The 19,065-nt window shown below is 42.5% G+C and overlaps 1 protein-coding gene and 1 non-coding gene across 4 annotated transcripts in view; both read left to right on the top strand.

Annotated features, from left to right (window-relative positions):
- The window catches only part of LPGAT1 (lysophosphatidylglycerol acyltransferase 1), a 153,923-nt gene that overhangs the window by 77,492 nt on the left and 57,366 nt on the right, over positions 1-19,065 (top strand). The gene's annotated exons all lie outside the window — the stretch shown is intronic.
- LOC148518279 (U5 spliceosomal RNA) lies at positions 7,174-7,289 on the top strand. The gene has a single exon (XR_015879211.1). It is a non-coding gene; the product is annotated as a U5 spliceosomal RNA (small nuclear RNA).

Raw genomic sequence — 19,065 nt, 5'->3', positions numbered from 1 at the left:
CCCGCCGCCGCTGCCTGCAGCGTGCGTCTCGGTCCCTGGTCTCAGCACATCGGTGCTTCGGGGACGCGCCGCAGCTGCTCGCGGCTGGGTCTGCGACTCCCCTCACTACAGCACACTGGAGGAGGAGGAGGAACCCGTCACACTTACTAAATTCTTAAAGTGCCGGCTCCTCTCTACATCCCAGCTATATACCCCACAGTAACGAGTTTCCGGTGTCCCCTGTAGCCTTGAAGAAACAGATTTATCGGTGAGGACCAAAATGTTATTTCAATTAAGAAAAAATAAAATAAAATATATATATATATATATATATATATATATATATATTTTGTGTATATCTATTAGTATAAAATCTGAGTCTGATATAAATTAGGTTATCACGTCCGTTTGCGTGATGACCTAATCGTGACTGTAGCATGTGCACAGCTTGCGCCCCCAGCACCCACTGCGCTGTGTACATTTGGGAATGATTTGCACGCATGCAGAGAGAGGATTAGTATTAATAACTGGATGATAGAAGGGCGAATAGCGGGCTGGGAATGGACGGGTGAGGCATCGAACTGAGGTTAACCCCGGGTCCATAACTGCTAGTGTGTGTGTGTGTGTGTGTGTGTGTGTGTGTGTGTGTATACATACATACGTTTTCTTAGTTTTGCTGAGTGGGAAAAATAAATAGTGAGAGAGAAATTGTACATGCATGCATGCATTCATACTCTCTCTTACTACTTCTTTTTCCCACTCAGCAAAACTATCTTTGCTTTATTGCATAACTTGTGAATATTCAATGAAGGTTCCAGTAGTGTTATGCATAACTGATGACTAGACATTTGTAAGATGTGCCTGACCCTTTGTTAGTTACATCCCACACTTGTGCACAATTTAGCCCTGCCTTTAACACTTTACAAATTCTCAGTTGTCTAGTTATGTCGCCTCACCGTATCATAGCAAAGGACTGCAGCAGTTACAGTACCCCGATTTGCGCAGCATCCATTCTTATTTCTGCATGAAGTATCCTTCTGAACCTTACATGCTTCCTCTGGCTCGATATCCTCTTATGGAGCCTTTTACACCATCACAAAGCTGCCTGTGACAAGGGAGAATGCGAGAGAGGAACAGCTGCATGTGCCACAAGAGGCTGTGGTTAGGGAGACAGACATAATGAAGACTGCCGAGCACAGCTTCGAGGCCAAGAGTGAAAAAGGCTCATGCTAGCATTAATAATAGCCCACTGCCCTGACCTGGCTAAAGCGTAAGGCCTGGAATTTGTGATTTCAGGCTGATCCTATTGGATGTCAAAGTTTGCCCTTAAAGAAGACCAAAAATGGCCAGTTGTTTTGGTTTAATAATTCCATATGGGAGATAAGGATATTGAATTAGAACCTCTATACACTCCTGCCTATACCTTCTAATATCCTGCCTATACCTTCTAATATCCTGCCTATAAACCTCTAAGGATGACGCTATTTTGCGTACGCAGTCATATAGTAAATAAAGACTCCAGACCTTTTACCTGTGGTTCCAAAGCACAAAGTGATATTTCAAGTAAAAGTACAGTCAGTTACACGCTATGATCTAAGTACAATTTAGTGCAAAGAATTATACAGACCCAAGTACAGTTATACATACGCAGCGCTTCTGGACCAGATGTAGGCTTCAGCAAGAAACCCCCGTCTATCAGCATTCAGCAAGAAGAGTCAGACTGAGGTCACAACACACACGTTTATACTCTCACAGAAACAGACAACACAATAGAGAGGCTTGTCACTGATGCCATTGGTTCCCAGGAGGATGCATCTGTTACAGAGCATTTAACAGGTTGATTCAAATAGACACAGTCCAGCCTCTAACAACTGGTTGTCTCTGGTTTCCTGTTCATGCACATCCTAACAGTTGGTCATATAATGTACATTTCGGTGCTTTAAGTCTCTGCGGTCCATAAGTTGAGAATGCATGTTGCGATCTTCACACTGACGATATCAAAATGCTGTTGAAAGAGTGCAGATCAGTATAATATCAAACATGACTTACTTATCATGTATTAAACCTTAGCTACCAAATAACCTTTATTTCTCAGCAATTATAATAAATGAACAAACTTGAATCTTATACTTTAAAGCTTATGAGACCTTTTATGTGAATATGTACTGTGTAAGTATTTGGGGTTTGATATAAAGACGCTAGTTAACTTGGGGCAGATGCGTGCGCATGAAGCTAATAAACAGCGTTTTCATACAGGATCTTATGCATTCGCTAATATGCGACTAGTTAACAGCGCATTTGTGCGTATTAATGTGTGTATGAGAAATGGTGAAAGATGCAATCGCATGATGCTAATAGTAATATCGCCATATGTACTTAAGTGTGAGTTTACCTAAAATTGCGCTTGGGCGGCCATTCGCAAAATGGCGTCTTGCGATCTCATTTTCTAAAATGGCATCTTGCGGCCAGTCGCAAGATGGCGTCTTTACGATCTAATTTTAAGCTGATCTTGTCTCAGCCAATTATCCAGCTTCGACAGGTCATCAATTAATGTAATATCGGTAAGTAGAAAAGACGCTTTCTGTAATTGAACCATGTTTCTTCCTGCTCAGGTGATTGCAGGAAGGTCTGCAACTCAGAAACAAGCCCTCAGCCAGTTTGTGTACATCATTCCTGCTCCAATATTGCCCCACACCAGCATAAGTACCCTTGCGCTTTGGTACAATGCAGGGTAACTTCAGCTGACAAAGTTATTCCTTTATGACACCATCACTACCCACATATCTTATCAGCATGAGTACAACCTATGTATTAACATTTCATCATAAATGTCTCCAATAATATACACACACACATATTCCCCCTCTCACCACACAACTCGGGTTGTTCAGCCTAGAGCCGGCACTCTCCTCCCGCTGAGCCCTCTTACCGTTGGGCAGCACGCAGCTGGGAACAGTAGGGGGTTCCAATCTCTCCCCTGCTGCTGCCTTCGAGACTCATTGACCCGTCCCAGACATCACCCGGACCAGGGAGTGGAGTACGGGAGGCACACACTACCTCCAGTCCCGGGAACACTAGCTAACATAGTCTGTGCATGAGGCACACAGGGACATTGGTGTGAGCGGTGGGTGATGGCGCTGCTGCCCCCAGTCTGTATAGCGCTGCTGGTCACCTGGGCCACTCCTGTGACAGGGCCCCTATGCCAAGCATTACTACTAGAACACCTCAAATAAAAAAAAATGTTGGCACAAGCGATTTCATTGGGGGTGAAGCCACAGGCAACAGCTAGTTATTACTGTAATTATATATTTCTTCATTTTCTATCCCTTCAGTCCCACCTTCCATGTATTACAGGTATTTAAATTTGTCAAGGATATTGCTCTAGAAGTATATCTCCCCCCTATATTTTAATGCTAATTAGACTGATGTTGAGAAATGCATGCCTTAAGCCAGATCATTTCCTCCTATTAATGGGAAATGCAGGTCTGTGCTGTATATACAGCACTGTATCTGATTACAGCTACTGTACATTGTACAGTTACTTGTTCCATTCCTCACCACTCAGTAAGGCTCTAGAGACTCTTCTCCTTAATGTAACCCCCATGCATATGGCTTGCTGGAAGTTGGGTAGTAAAGATCGACAGGAGTTGTCTGTAACACATCGTCACGCTGTGTACATTCGGAATAAAGATTTATTTTTTATTTTTTTTCAATCATGCTTTTTTTGGTTGGAGCTGGGAGCCATGAGCTGTCTATTATGGAGACAGCCGTTTTGTGCATGCTGCCAAATTTTAGGCTGAGCTAACTTACTGGGAACTAGTGACATAGCAGAGGCATGAAGCGTCTTGTATCTCATTGTTGCTAGTTCCATTTGATGGCCTTAAGTTTGGTTCAGCTAACAAATTGGCTGCCTCCAATGTGTTAATGCGACAGGTGCACTTCCCAGAATTATGTTTTCACATCTTCATACGTAATATTAATGTGCCTCGTTTATTTGTATGTGCCTGTGCTACAAATCCTTTATACCTATTGTAGCCTAAAAATAGTTGTTTGGGTTTCCTTAGCGATAATACAGGTCTAGACTTGAATGTTTTGGCAAGAGCAGGGCAGCTGCAGTGTTGCCTTGAAATTGTACGTGTATATATATATATATATATATATATATATATCTATCTATCTATATCTCCGTACCAAAAATAATTGTGTATGTTTGTGTATATAATATATAGATATGTATATGTGGATATAGGTATTGATGAATTCGACATAGATAAAATATATATATATATATATATATTTTATTTTTTTTACCTTTTTGACTGTTTTTCAACTTCGAATGCTTATAAAAACTGTTACACTTCATGCAGTTGATTCATATATCAAATTAAAGGAAATTTTAATGCTGAATTCAACACAATAAACTGAGGTCAAATATTTGCATTACAAGGGAAGTTATGCAGTGAAAACAACACTTGGGGTGAAAATCCTTGTGTACTTAAGATGTTACTGTCCTATCAGTATTTCGTTGGGTATCCTTTATTTTTCAAGACAGCAGCACAGCGACGTGGCATTGAGCCAAGCAATGTTTGGAGCTCTTCCTTCTTTTTTATGTGGTGCCATGAGACAATTATAGCCTCAATTAATTGTCTTTTATTGGATGGACGCCTCAGATGTACCAGTTCTTTCAAACGGAACCACAAATGTTCTATGGGGTTCAGGTGTGGGCTGTTTCCTGGCCATCCCAGCACCTGTATGTCAATCTCCGTGAACCCCTTTTTGTATGTCCGTGCAGTGTGACAGGGAGCTGAATCCTGCTGGAAAAAGATCCCTGATAGAAAGTAGAAGTTTTGGTTGTAGGATGGTGTCAATGTACTTTCTGCTGTTCAGTGTGCCATCTATGACATAAAGGCGTCCCACAGCATCTGCTGTTATACATGCCCAGATCATAACACTTGTAGGATTCTTTGTTGTCGCTTGAATGCAATCTGGATGTACCTCTTCCCCGATGTGACGTCTCACGTATTTTCTCCCATCACTACCAAATATCGGTATCTTAGTTTTGTCACTCCATATCACTTGTTTCCACTGACCTTCTGTCCATGCAATGTCTTCTTTTGCTCACTATTAGTTTCTGCCGCTGCTTTTTATTCAGCAATGGCTTTTCTCTTTCATCCACTAGGGGATACTGGAGGTGCTTACGCTGGGGTATAGAGGCGTGGATAACTGGAGCTGGCACTTTGAATAATTCAGAAGTGTGAAGCTCCTCCCCCTCTATTCCTCACCTGCTCTCAGTTTAGAAAATGTGCCATCGGAGCTGGTCACAATTTGCTGTGCTCCAGCAACACATATGTTTATTGTTTTTCTTTTATTTAGAATATTTCTTTATTTTCCTACATCTTTTACAGGAAGGAGTGCACAGGGCTTATTGAAAAAGCACTGACAGCTCCTTTATCGCCACAGCACATCTCTAACATCACAAGAGCAGAGTGTGCTGCAGCTGAGAGCGCCGCCGGAGAGCACAGTGAGTATGGCTGCGCGTCTCGCGCCTGCCCGCCCTATGTTGTATGCAGCACTATGGCGCTGCTTCACTCCTCCTTCAGTTGCGGCAAGCGGCTGTTAGTTGAAGTCTGTGAGCGCTGGGCTCCCCCGTTAGACGGTGGGCAGCCAGGTTAGTGCGGCAAGCCTGGAAAAAGACGGGGCGGAGCTTAGCAGCGCGGGCTCTCCCTACAACGCTGGTTAGAGCAGCGCTATGCTCCCTATCTAACAAGTCTTCCCTCTCCCCGTTAGTTTACAACATCGCAGGCTGTAGAGGGGCTGACAGGTGCCGCAGCCAGCGTTACACAGGCACCCCTTCCCCCGCTAGTAGAGCGGCACGTAGCGGGGCAGTCAGAGGGGACAAGTTAATATATGGCCAGCGTTAAGCAGCTATATTGCATGCCTCAGGGGTGGACCTGACGGGCACTCTATACGCGGCAAGCGGCTGTTACAACAGCGTGGCTGCCGTTTTTAACACACTACCTGCAACTCTCCTCATTACAGGAGAGTGCAGAAGCCACACAGTGTGGGCAGAAGGATTGATTCTCCTAGCACACATCCATTCTACAGGATCCTTTCCAAAAGGGGCTGTGAAGATAACACTGGGGTGTACAAAGTGCAGGGAACCTGAATTATTGGGAGGAGTTGTGTGAACTCCTCTGTTTCCCACTAGCCTTCTGTCTCTGTATTCTGTCTCTATTTATTCATAGAGTCTGATTCTGTGTGAGTGGCTTTGTGTATATACCTATGTCTGGACTGTGGCTTATCAGAAAATGTTTGTTTGTTCCAAATGTAACAATAAATTAAGCCAAATGCTGCTGGCACCATGCTATGTGATGCTTGTTTATTAAAGGAAGGGGCAGCGCAGACGGTGCACTATCCCTGGGGTGTGGAGTTTGTGTGTTCTCGCTGTGGGTTTCCTCCAGGTTCCCGTTTCCTCCCACTATAGATACCATTATAATCCTCTGTGGCTATTGCGGTCTCACCTACTCCTGCATGGTCCGCTGACATGGCAGGAGTTATGGCGGCTGTAATGTCCGAATTGACAACTAATAGGAGGTTAACCAACTATCTGGACTGGTACAGATTGTGTACCACTTCTACATTGTCCTCCACTGCCTATCATAAGCCTGCACTAAGCATCCTCTGCCGACTGTCCTCTGGTCAAATGAGGAACCCCTCACAGCTCTGCGCCACAGTACTTAGAATCTGCCTCTCAGGGAGTGGAGCCTTTTTAATTCTAGCGGTCAGGCAGATCCTTAATGTACCTGAGGAAGTAGTCCCTGCAGCTCAGCTAGAGCTTCTAGAACAGCTTTCTGTGGCCTGGAAACGGCTGGATAAGCAGCTCCAAATCCATGTCGTTTCCCTTCTGGCTATCCATTTCCATCATCCATGATGGAACATTGGGTAACACATCCTCCAGTAGAAAACTCTTCCTTTGCCAGGTGCTACGTTAATTTAGGACTCTTCTGCTAGTAAGTTGGAACAACACTGCAATCCAATTTACATTGCAGCAGGAGCCCAATTTAGACCTACCCCTGTTATCGCTTCGGTTATCTATGCTGTAATTTGCTGGGTGGACCAGTTGATTACGGGCTTGGATACTTCCAGAGAAGAGTTACGATTACTAGCAGAACTCTCAGTGAGTCAGCAGTTTATATGCTCTGGCTTCTCTTTAGAACGCACAATTCGTTCGCCTTTTACTAAAGATTTCCGTAGAGAAAAGCAAAACTGAGTTTTGTCTCAATATTTGCATGCCCCAGCTTAATGGGTTTTAAAATGACCAGGGTTTCCAGAGAGACAGATCAGTGCTCGTATGTCCGTTTCTGCTATTTCTGCCCGCAGAGTTCTTTGCTTACTCTCTTGGCAGGTGGATGCAGAATCCAAACAGGCTGTTGAGGGTCTACGGTTCACAGGTGATATGCTTTTTAGTCCAGAACTGGACAAATGGATATCCCAAGACAAGTAAGACTTCTCTCTTCCCTTTGAATGCTTCGCAGGAGGACCTACAGGTCCCTCATTTCATTCCTTTCGTGCCCATCCCTTTCGTTAAAGGGCCAGAGGTACCCCTTCACACATTAGGGGTGGCAGAGGAAGAGGTCGCCCACATACAGTTATACGTCGACAGGATCAAAGACCAGTCGACCAACAGGTGGCTGACTGTCTCCCATCCCACCTGGGATCTCCTGCGATGGGACCTTGGTTTCCGTGCGGTTTGCGGTTCCGAATAGCTTTCGAGCTTTCCACTCCACATCGGTTCTTTTATACGAGTCGGCCGGTGTCCACGGACAAGGCCCCTATTAAACCAAAAGTCTTCAACCAATATGTTAAGCTGTAGCATTTCACTATGGAGTTACTTCAGTCTGTCATTGCAAGCTTAGAACCGGCAGAGTTCCTCATTTCTCTGTATATAAATGATGCGCATCACCATGTCCCAAATTGGGAACCGCATCAGGCTTTCCTGCATTATGCTATTTTGCAAACTCACAATCAGTTTCGGGCGTGGCCGTTAGGGTTATCCTCTGCTCCCCGTGACGACCAGTTAATCAAGGCTCCATCGAAATCACTTCTCTTGGACCATGACTTACTGACATCAACAATTTCTACTTATCCAATCTGAGTCTGTCCGAAAGACTCCAGTTCTGGGGATGGTCCTAGATACGACTTTACAGAGGATTTTCCTTCCGGAAGACCAGGCCCGGAATATCCAGTTGCTCTTTCAGCTAGCCCTCGGATCAAAGTGGGTGTCCTTGCTTCTTGGTCTTCGTCTCTTGGGGAAAATGTTAACTGCTTCAAGGCACTACAATATGGATGATTCCACTCCCGAGTGTTCAAGCTGGCCCTGCTAACACAGGGGTCAGGGTCTCGCCTGCATCTATATCAACTGATCCATCTGGCCCCGGCAACCAGGGTGGCACTCCTTGGGTGGATATGACAGGCGCCAGCCTCCGAGGATGGGGAGCTGTTGTCCTCGACTATCACTTTCATTGGTGGTCCCTACAGAAAAGACGGTGGCCCATAAATGTTGGACCTCGGAGCAGTTTCCCATGCTCTGCTAGACGCAGCGCAGTTTCTAAGGTCTCTTCCGGTACGAGTTCTGTCAGACAACGTTATGGCCGACGCTTACATCTACCGCCGGACCGGCAACCGTAGTCACAATGCAATGACAGAAGTATCTCAGATTCTCTAGTGGGACGAGAGTCAGTCAAGTAATCTTGTCAGCAGTATTCATCCTGGGAGTGGACAACTGGAAAGCAGATTACCCAAGTCGCCAGGATATCCATTCTAGGGAATGGAAGATTCCCCCACACGCGTTTCACGCACTGGGGTCGTCTTTAGGTGGACCTCAGGGCGTCTCGATTAAACATCAGTGACCAAGATACGTGTCAAGAACACTGGATCCGCAGGCAGAGGCTGTTCACGCCCTAACAATTCCATGGACCTACGACATGGTTTATCTGTTTCCTCCGATTCCACTAATTCCTCGTTTACTAAAACAAATAAACAAATAAAACACGAGTCGGCCTTAGTCATTCTCATGGCACCGACCTGGCCTAGGAGGAGTTGGTTCTTCGGTCCTTCTTGGCAGTCGATCTGGGCCACTTCCTCTTCGTCCGGTCCTTCTGCAGCAGGGTCCTTTAGTCCACCCCAACTTAGCACAACTGCTAAGTTGGGGTGGACTAAAGGGGTTGGGGTTGAATCCGATATCTTAACACGGAAGGGCATCCCAGACTCAGGTATTCCCACCATGCTTTGCGCAAGGAAACCGGTTTCGCTGCGCATTATCATTGCATAGGGTGTTACAGTTGGGGCCTTCCGTTAGGGGTGTTCCATTTTTTACTTCTCTCCAAACGGGATTAGATTCTAGTCTTTGCCTAGGATCATTAAAAGTGCAAATTTCTGCTCTTTCTATTTTCTTTCAATGCAGGTTGGGCCTCCTACCGGCGATTCAGTCATTCTTCAAGGGGTGTTGCGGGTGCAGCCACCTTTTGTACCACCTATGGCTCCCTGAGTCTTGGTATTTTTTTTTTTTGTTTGTTTCTTCAGTCTTCCATGTGTGAACCTCCCCAAGAGGTGTATATATCAATGTGGCCGGAGGCAGGCCACATGGGGTTAATGGCTGCCACAGCAGTGAAGGGGTTAAACCCCGTGCTGTGCCGCCGTTTTTAAAAGGACAAAAAGGCGCCAGGCGCCCATTGTAAATGTATACTCTACGCTATGCGCTGAGTGTTAAGTGTGTTTTTAATGTTTTATATGCAGCGGCCTGCACTCGCTGCACTGGGGGAGTGTAGGTAGAGTGTGTCATGGCCACTGCGGGACAGGGAGAGCCAGCTCCCACTGCGACCAGCGCTGAAACAGTTAAAGTGGACAGTTTAAAAGCACACTGCACATGGTTCATAGTAAACTGTATTAAAGTATATATGTATTGCTGTAATGCACTGCAGCTGATCTGCAATGCATTAGTGCATGAGGCAACGTATATTTAATAGGCTGTGTGCACTATATGGTTTAAATGTATATTTTGTAGAGAAAATGCACTTATTGAATATATGTCTGTATAAGACATGACAACCCTCTGTGTCTGCAGATACTAGATGCTGATTGTGATTCCCTTAGCAGGACATCTGATGAATAGGGTGACTGGAAGTTCTCTGTGTGAAGGTGTGAATGGTGTCATATAGCCAAACACTACATGTACAGAACTTCCTTTGAAAAGACAATCTGTTTTTAAAAACCTTTTGGATGTCACTGAATAGTGTTAAGGTTGGAAATGCCAAACTGATTGATAAGGAATCAGGATGAATGTCATTTACTATTTCCTGTGACATGTTATATCAACATTTTAGGAGACAGTATAATGTATGATAAATCAGTTTGTGTTGGTGGATTAGGAAGGAGGATATTGAGTGACTCCTTTGAAATGTAATATGTTGTTAATTTATGTTTTCTGAGATAGCCTGATTGGCTAGAGGGAACACAGGGTGGATTTGCCCCCTGTGATGTTGTGTGTAAGAATTACATAAAAAGAGGGACTGTGAGCCCTGTATGTGTACAACCCTGTAACTTCTATGAGGAGAAGAGCTGCTGATAAGATTCCTGTATGTGGTACATCTTTGAAAATCCTTTGTGGAGAATTGCTATTTGATTCTGTGTGATATTCCCCTTCAGACGGAAGGGAGGGTCTTCTTTAAGACATTGAGCAAATAAACATAGTTTGCCTTTACTTCAATTGACTCAATCTTGCGACCAACAGAATTGCGCCAAAACACTATTCCGTTCTCCTGCTGTTCTGGGTAAGAGCTCCGTGTCTCCAAGTTCAAGCCCTCTGCCAAGCTACCGTGCAGACCTGGTCCATTGCGAGGGATCAGGTGGGAACAGCCAACACCAAACAGGAGGTGTGTCCGCAGTTAATCAAACGCAGAAGCGGTTCCAGGTTCCAAGGCAGGAGCCTGAGTGTACCTAATAAGCGGTTCCAAACGCTGATGGTAGAGTTTGGTGGTGGCAGCATCGTTACACGCCCACGGTGCAGTGGGCGAAGTCAGTGACAGGCGGTCACTGACGGTGAGTGGGAGTCCAAAAGCGCTAACCCGTGACCAGGGATGGCCTAGGCGAAAGGCGTCCGGTCACAATCAAGTACTGTCTTGGAAGACGGTCCTCCTCCAGGCTTTAGCTACAGCTCTTGGGAGTTTGAATTGGGGGCTCTGTCTTATAGGCCTTGTGTTTCATGATCCTAGGGCGGAACTCAGGACGCAAGCTACTTTCCTACTTACGGTTGTGTCTATTTTCCACATAAATCAGCCTATTGTGGTACCTTCTTTGGTAGGGGACTCCGGTGTTTCTTCTACCCTAGATGTGGTTAGAGCTCTTCGCCTCTGTTGCTTGGATGACGTCCTTACGCGAGTCTTATTTGTCCTTCTTTTTTTATAAGGCTTTTCGGAAGGGTTGGCCAGCATCCAAACAGGATTGGCATGTTGGCTTAGACTGACAATCTGTCAAGCTCTTCTCAGCAATGATCGTCAGCCTCCTATGCCCGTGTCTGCTCATTCCACACGTTCTGTGGGTACGTCGTGGGAGGCACGTAGGGGTGTCTCTACTTTACTATTGTGCCGTGTGTTCACTTCGAATACACTCCCTGTGTTTCAGGTGGCAGCTGTTCGTTCTCCTGGGAGACCGCTGTTGTTGTGTCATCAGTGCTCACTTTTGTGAAGTTTTATAGATTGATACATTTGTGGCTTCAGCATCATGTTTTGCCGCCTTGTACTGCAGGTTCCTCAGAGCGCTCCCGCCCATGTTGGAAAATTTTGGGACGTCCCCAGCGTAAGCACCTCCAGTGTCCCCTAGTGGATGAAAGAGAAAATGGGGTTTTGGTACTTACCGATAAATCCTTTTCTCTGATTCCACAGGGGACACTGGATGCCCACCTCAGCGCTCTTCGCCTGTCTGTTCAGTTTGTTCCATATGTTGTATGGTTTTGTTGATGTGTGATATTCTCTTCCTTTCACTCCGGTTGTTCTCCATCTCCTCTCGATCTTCATTTTCTAAACTGAGGGCAGGTGGGGAATAGAGGGGGAGGAGCTTCACACTTCTGAATTATTTAAAGTGCCAGCTCTAGTTATCCACGCCTCTATACCCCAGCGTAAGCACCTCCAGTGTCCCCTGTGGAATCAGAGAAAAGGATTTACCGGTAAGTATCAAGATCCCACTTTTTCGGGCAATCCCACCTTTTAGGCCAACCTCCGTTAGTCTTCTCCATACCGTTCTTGCACTGACAAAAACACCAGTTGCCCTCAGTTCACTGCTAATAGCCGCAGATGACATCCATCTGTCCCTGAAGCAAATTAATTTTATTCTCCTGTCATCAACTGGTAGTAGCTGTTACTTTAATCTGCTTCTTGAATCTCACGCATCTGTGCTTCTTTGTCTGACTGAAAGTAGCATAACTTCCCTTGTAATGCAAATATGTGACCTCTGTTTATTGTGTTGAATTCAGCATTAAATTTCCTTTCATTTGATACATGAATCATTGCACTGCGTGAAGTGAAAAGTTTTTATAAGCATTCAAAGTTGAAAAACATTCAAATTTCAAAATATGTCCGCAATTTTGTCCACCAGTGTATATTAATCTCGAACAATGTACTGATATAGCTCTACACTCACATTGTCTGTATTAGTGTCTTTTAACAAAAAAAACAAAAACTTCAGAATGTTCACTTCGAATACACTCCCTGTGTTTCAGGTGGCAGCTGTTCGTTCTCCTGGGAGACCGCTGTTGTTGTGTCTCAAATAACGAACGATAATTACTAGGAAAGGGTGAGAAACAAGTGCTCTCTAATGTAATAATATTGTAAAAAAAAATTAGATAAGTTAAATGCTTACCTCAATATAGTGGTATATGAGCTCGTCAAAGTGGGTCTTTATTGAACCAACGTAGACATCCCTCCAAATATCGTTTTCATTAGAAGATTACCAGGCTTCGCCTGACTTGTTCAACTGATCCCTTGTGTTTCTACCAGTCTGTATGTACTCCGCCACCCAGGGAGGAATTCAATCAGCCACTGTAAATTACCACGCGTTAATTGATCCCCCTGGGCTATTCAATTAGCCCCGAAGCACGGCTGCCTGTAGCACTTATCTGGGATCTTTTTTTCCGAGATCTCAGCTGGCTCTGAAAAAAAAATCCCCGATAATTAGCCTGTTTTCGAGAAGCCGCAAGCACAAACAAAGATCCTTGAATTGAACTTATCATGGATTCTATGGGGGGGGCGATTCAATTCAGCGAGAGTTGAATAGCGCCGGGAGGGAGCTTCCAGAGCTATTCAATTCACCGCGATGTTTACTCCGACTGGAAGAAGTTAAGTCGGAGAATGGTGGGTATTAATCGCGAGAACCGGCATTCTCCGACTAAAGTGCCGACTGCGAGGCTGTTGGCATCGCGCTAAGCTGAAAACAGCCTCTTAGGCGGATGTCTCCTCGCACCCTCTGGAGGGTGAGAGAAGAAATCATTAGCCGGACTAAACAGCACGCTGAATTTGAATACCTCTCGGCGCTATTCAATTCCCGCTGAATTGAATCGTCCCCTATGTACATTCCTCAAAAACCGATACATATTCGGGCACAAAAAACGGACTCTAAACAGTTGTCACTTTTAAGAGTGGTTTATTTTGGAAAGAAAACTTGTGTGTATGTATGGGCTGTAGATGGTTGGAGTGAGCCATGCACCGAACAGTTAAAGCTTTAGCTCCTGGGATGCACTGGCCATCTTCCACATAACATTTTGGTGCTGGCAGAAGCAGTAGCACCTTTCAGAACGGTGTGGCTGTGTTAGACAGACCCAAGTTCTTATTTTATGTTCTAAAGTTTTTACTTTGTGTCTGAGCAAGTGGCGCTGAGCTTCCTAATGTATGCCTGAGTGACTGCTCCTACTACCCCCGCCGGTGCCGCAACAACGGTGAGTGGTCCAGTATTTCAGATCCGTATCGCCTATAGCTTTTGAGGTGTAGCCCCTTGAACACCCTGCCCCCCCTTCAGAATTCTCTATGGAGAAATCTTTTTTTAGATGCAGCCTTAATATAAGGGCACGACTGTATGTATGTATATATGTGTATGTGTGTGTGTGTGTGTGTGTGTGTATGTATATATATATATATATATGTGTGTGTGTGTGGATGGCGCTCCGTATATTACCCTGAATTATTTCTTGCGGTGTAAGTGTCTTTAAGTTGTAAAGTTAAAAGTTCCAACACTAAAAATCCTTCTAATAAAAGGAGGCAGCTGTCCTTTCCGTGTATCTGAATGGCCGTCAGACGGAATGTGATCTAGAGAGTGGGGTGGAAAGGGCATGCGCCAAATAGTGTATTAAATTTAAACAAGATAGTGTATTGTGCTCAAATGAAATTGTGCGTACCAGAAATAAATTCTTTAATGCTTATCTGGGTGGTCTTGTCAGCCGGATGCGGTTATAACTTTATCCGGATATTTGGTGCCACACAGGGGACCTTCAATGAAAGAGGCTCATAGTAGAGCCAAATAGGAGAAAGCAGATATAGTGTAGTAAGTCTAGTACACAATGCGTTGCTAATAATTATTGTGCGTACCAGTTATAGTCTTGCATAGAGATATAAAGGTGGGTTCTTTACTCGTCTGTCCTCCTGTGTTCCTCTCACCCCAAGGTTTTCCACGTTTTTAGATTGTGGTCTTTTAAATCAGAGAAAGACCCATCATCAGTGGTATATTTAAAACAGGGGGCTTTATTAGAGGGGAATATACAAGGGATACATATAGACACAGTTACACTGATCGCAGTGAGCCAGAAAAATTGTGGGTCCCTGGGACCCCTTGCTTTATGCTGAGGGGTGTTTTTTTCTCCTTTTTCCTATTTGTACACCCAGGCCATTGCCAGCTTGTTTAATCCCAATATATCTGAAGCAAATTATTCTATTTTTCATATAATAACTATCAGGTTATAAGTAACATAAATATATGAACTTCGCAAAGTGTTAACCAGAATTATATACCTTTTAAATCATTTGGATAATTTCCTTTCATAAAGATAACGATGCACACAAAGTGTTATAAGTAAAACGTTTTTATATATCAAATCTTCATAAAATCAATGCTTGTTAAAATACAATATAGACGAGAGAGAGAGAGAGAGAGAGAGAGATATATATATATGATTGCCGAGTGTGTGCAACATTTCACCCAATCTCAACTACACAATGATACAGTCAGACCACGAGATTGTGGGGTCTCTTCCCATCTATGGGTATGTTAAACCATCTTGTCAGACTAGTTCTGGGATCTGACTCTCTCTGGAATATGTGAATTACACATATATATATATATATATATATATATATATATATATATATATATATATATATATATATATATTTGATTCTAATTGTATAAGGAATTATTATTATTGATTTTAATATACACACTGTAACATTTCCCCCTTTTGTGAGTTCAATGACATCTGACAGTTGAACTGACATAAGTTTTTTTTATTCCTTATGACCTGTTACCAATTACAACAGTTCCGATGTCATATACCACATACGTCACTTCATGAGAAATGCACAATATTTTCAGCTATTAATATTTCCAAGATACTACAAAAAAAACCTTGTCCACCCATCTTCCAATTCCTATGAATTTGGTCAGGGGTTGTAATACTTACTTAATAACACTAGGGAATTTTTGAATCCTTTACTCCGATATACATCTTTATACCATTATACTTTACCTGTATACACCTGGGATTTAAAATGAGCAGGATTTTATACCACCTGTCTGTTTTTAACCCATATCATACCATATACAGTCTTCAGAACAATTGCATATACCATAAACATTGCTATAAGCATAAAAGTTAAATCCATTATCACCTGTAATCAGAATCCTAAGGACGTCTCCTTATTTACTGCAGTAACGACAAATCCAGATTTCCTTATTTCTGCTTTTCATATGATATCCCTATTTCTAAGGAACATCCCATGACCAACATTCTGAGTATTACGCGTATCATATTGTTCTTAATATCTATAATGTAACGTATATCGCTGTCTAAAAATCATATTTCCTGCAGTCATATATAATTATCACATGACCTGTTCACCTAAAGGGAAACAATTATTCAGACATCCTAACATCTGTGGCATCTTAAATGAAATTATCCATTTTTACCTTTATTACAGACTTCGCCAACCTGCGATTCAGTCTTTTTAAACCATATTCTGCTTACCAATATATATAGAACGATTCTAGGACTCATTGCAAACCTGCTATATGATCCAATTAATCATACCCTGCTTAGCAATACATCACCTGATTCTAAGCTTCACACCGTTGTTACCTACATATATATCTGTCACAGAACTAAATAAATGGGTTAAACACATCTACCTCCCTTTGCGAGTTCCTTAATCTATTTATGGAAATCCATATCTGAGTTATGACTAGTATACAGGGTCAGACTGGACCATAGGGGTACAGAAAACCTCCGGTGATCCCCATTGTTCTAGTCTAACACTGCTGGTGTCTTACTATTTCCTGTCTGTAATGGTGGAAATGAAGTCCTCAATCCTTACTAGATTGGAGAATTTATCTTACAGATCTGAGATCACCCAGCGAGAGTAGCTAATTCACGCCATTCACAGGTTCTCAGTGCGCGCTTCTCTGCTCAAAATTCTTACCGCGTCGCCAAAATGCAGTACCCGCTCAGACAACTATTAAAGACATGCTTCTGTAGGAAGTAATGGTTAGAATTAAAACAATAGAATGCCTTACATAAAAACAATAATTGCTTAAAATATCCATGACATCTCAGATATTCATAAGCATCTTAAATCTCTTTGAACCTTGCTAACCTTTCCATACAGTATTCTTACGTATCCTGTCCTATGCCACTAGACCCCAGACACCGGGTCGTCATCGCTTATGCTCTATGCATGTATAGCGACCAAAGCTTCATGTGAGCTAAACATTCAAGCTTTCACAGGGCCCATAACCGCCCTAATATTCCTTGACAAAATAACATCAAGTCCCTGATTATCTTAAACAATGTATTATGCATATTACGCAAACCTTCAAATCATAACTGTAAGATTATATGTGGTTTACATGCGATCTAATACACAAATAATACAGTATAACACACCACATGTTATAACTTACTCAGAAGTGGATTTCTTAACCAAAAATAAATCTATAAACTGTTGTATTGCAAGGATTTTTCAGAAGTACATACAAACTGCACACAGAAATCATGTGTATAGCACACATACCTAAAAACTCCTGTATTGCAGCCATGTGTGTGTTCAGTAATGTCATATTACACAGATCCCTGTTTTCTGAGATTGTGTATAAACCTCCCCCCCTTTTGTTCAAAATTAGACATTGAGAACAACAGAGGATAATGATTGCAAATCATAATTCACATTGGTGCTGAATTCTAGCTCCTGTATAAATCATGATTATTCTACCAAACATCATAAAATTTGCCAATTGTAATGTATGTTTGTGACATTATCAGAACACACAACATTGGAACAATCCTGCAATACATTGCAGTGCAATAGGTAAAATAATTTTACCATCACTAAGATAAATTTCCAATTTACATTCATTTGCTTCAAATATATGAAAAATTTATATTTTATCAAAAATTATTATTCATATTTGTGTTTTCTGCGATTAATTATGAATTCTCCAGTACTTCAAAACATTGGTACAGGTACAGTGCATGTTTTAATGTGTGACCTTAATGCACAAGTTTCACTGCAGATATGCTGCAGGGTGAGTTAAACAGAAATAAATGGAGTGATATACCGTGAATGTATGTGTGACAAGTTTACATGCGTGTGTGTATGGAGGGGATATGATATTCTGTATGTATATTTTAAGGGATATAAATGTTTTCCTGCACTTCCGGCAGATTAATATCTATAAATAAATTGTGGATTGCAATCTATCAGGGAAAACAATTATTTGTGTATATATTGGCATGTGTGAGTTGTATGCTTTTGTTTTGCTATGAATGGGGATGGTGGAGCCTCATGGTAATGCAGCCATGATGTTGTAAAGAGATCTATTGTACCAAGTGTAAGTGTGTTTATTTTTTTGTAGTGTGTTATTGCAGATATGATATATGCAGCACAGAAAGGGTTAATACAGGGTACCTTGAATAACCAGGAGTCACCATTGCTTAGAGCCTGCTGTTCACTGTAACTTGCAGTCCTGCAAAATATGCTTATTGGAAAGAGAAATTGTTACATATCTTGTGCAACCATTCATAAGTGAAAACAAACAATCTGTGAGAATTATAATTAAATCAGGCATCGCTGGATTGCCATTCTACAAGTGGCATCCTGTGTACAAACAAAAAATAAACAAACCTAACACAAAAAAAAATGTGGGTTCTCTCTGCCTTTTTTTAATTGTGGGAATTAAAATTGTAAACAGCAACAATTATAAGTTACCACAATTATAAACAGACCTGTTCGGGGCGCTAATGATGATTTCCACAATTTTAAAAGCAGACCTGTTTGGGCGCCATTGCTGAGGGGTGTTTTTTTCTCCTTTTTCCTATTTGTACACCCAGGCCATTGCCAGCTTGTTTAATCCCAATATATCTGAAGCAAATTATTCTATTTTTCATATAATAACTATCAGGTTACAAGTAACATAAATATATGAACTTCGCAAAGTGTTAACCAGAATTATATACCTTTTAAATCATTTGGATAATTTCCTTTCATAAAGATAACGATGCACACAAAGTGTTATAAGTAAAACGTTTTTATATATCAAATCTTCATAAAATCAATGCTTGTTAAAATACAATATAGACGAGAGAGAGAGAGATATATATATATGATTGCCGAGTGTGTGCAACATTTCACCCAATCTCCATCCCAATCTCAACTACACAATGATACAGTCAGACCACGAGATTGTGGGGTCTCTTCCCATCTATGGGTATGTTAAACCATCTTGTCAGACTAGTTCTGGGATCTGACTCTCTCTGGAATATGTGAATTACACACA

This window comes from Taudactylus pleione, unplaced genomic scaffold (genome assembly GCF_031769625.1).
Source record: "Taudactylus pleione unplaced genomic scaffold, aTauple2 ptg000201l, whole genome shotgun sequence".
Classification (NCBI taxonomy): Eukaryota; Metazoa; Chordata; class Amphibia; order Anura; family Myobatrachidae; genus Taudactylus; species Taudactylus pleione.
Note: the sequence above shows the minus strand (reverse complement) of the source record. Positions and strands in the feature narration are given on the sequence as shown.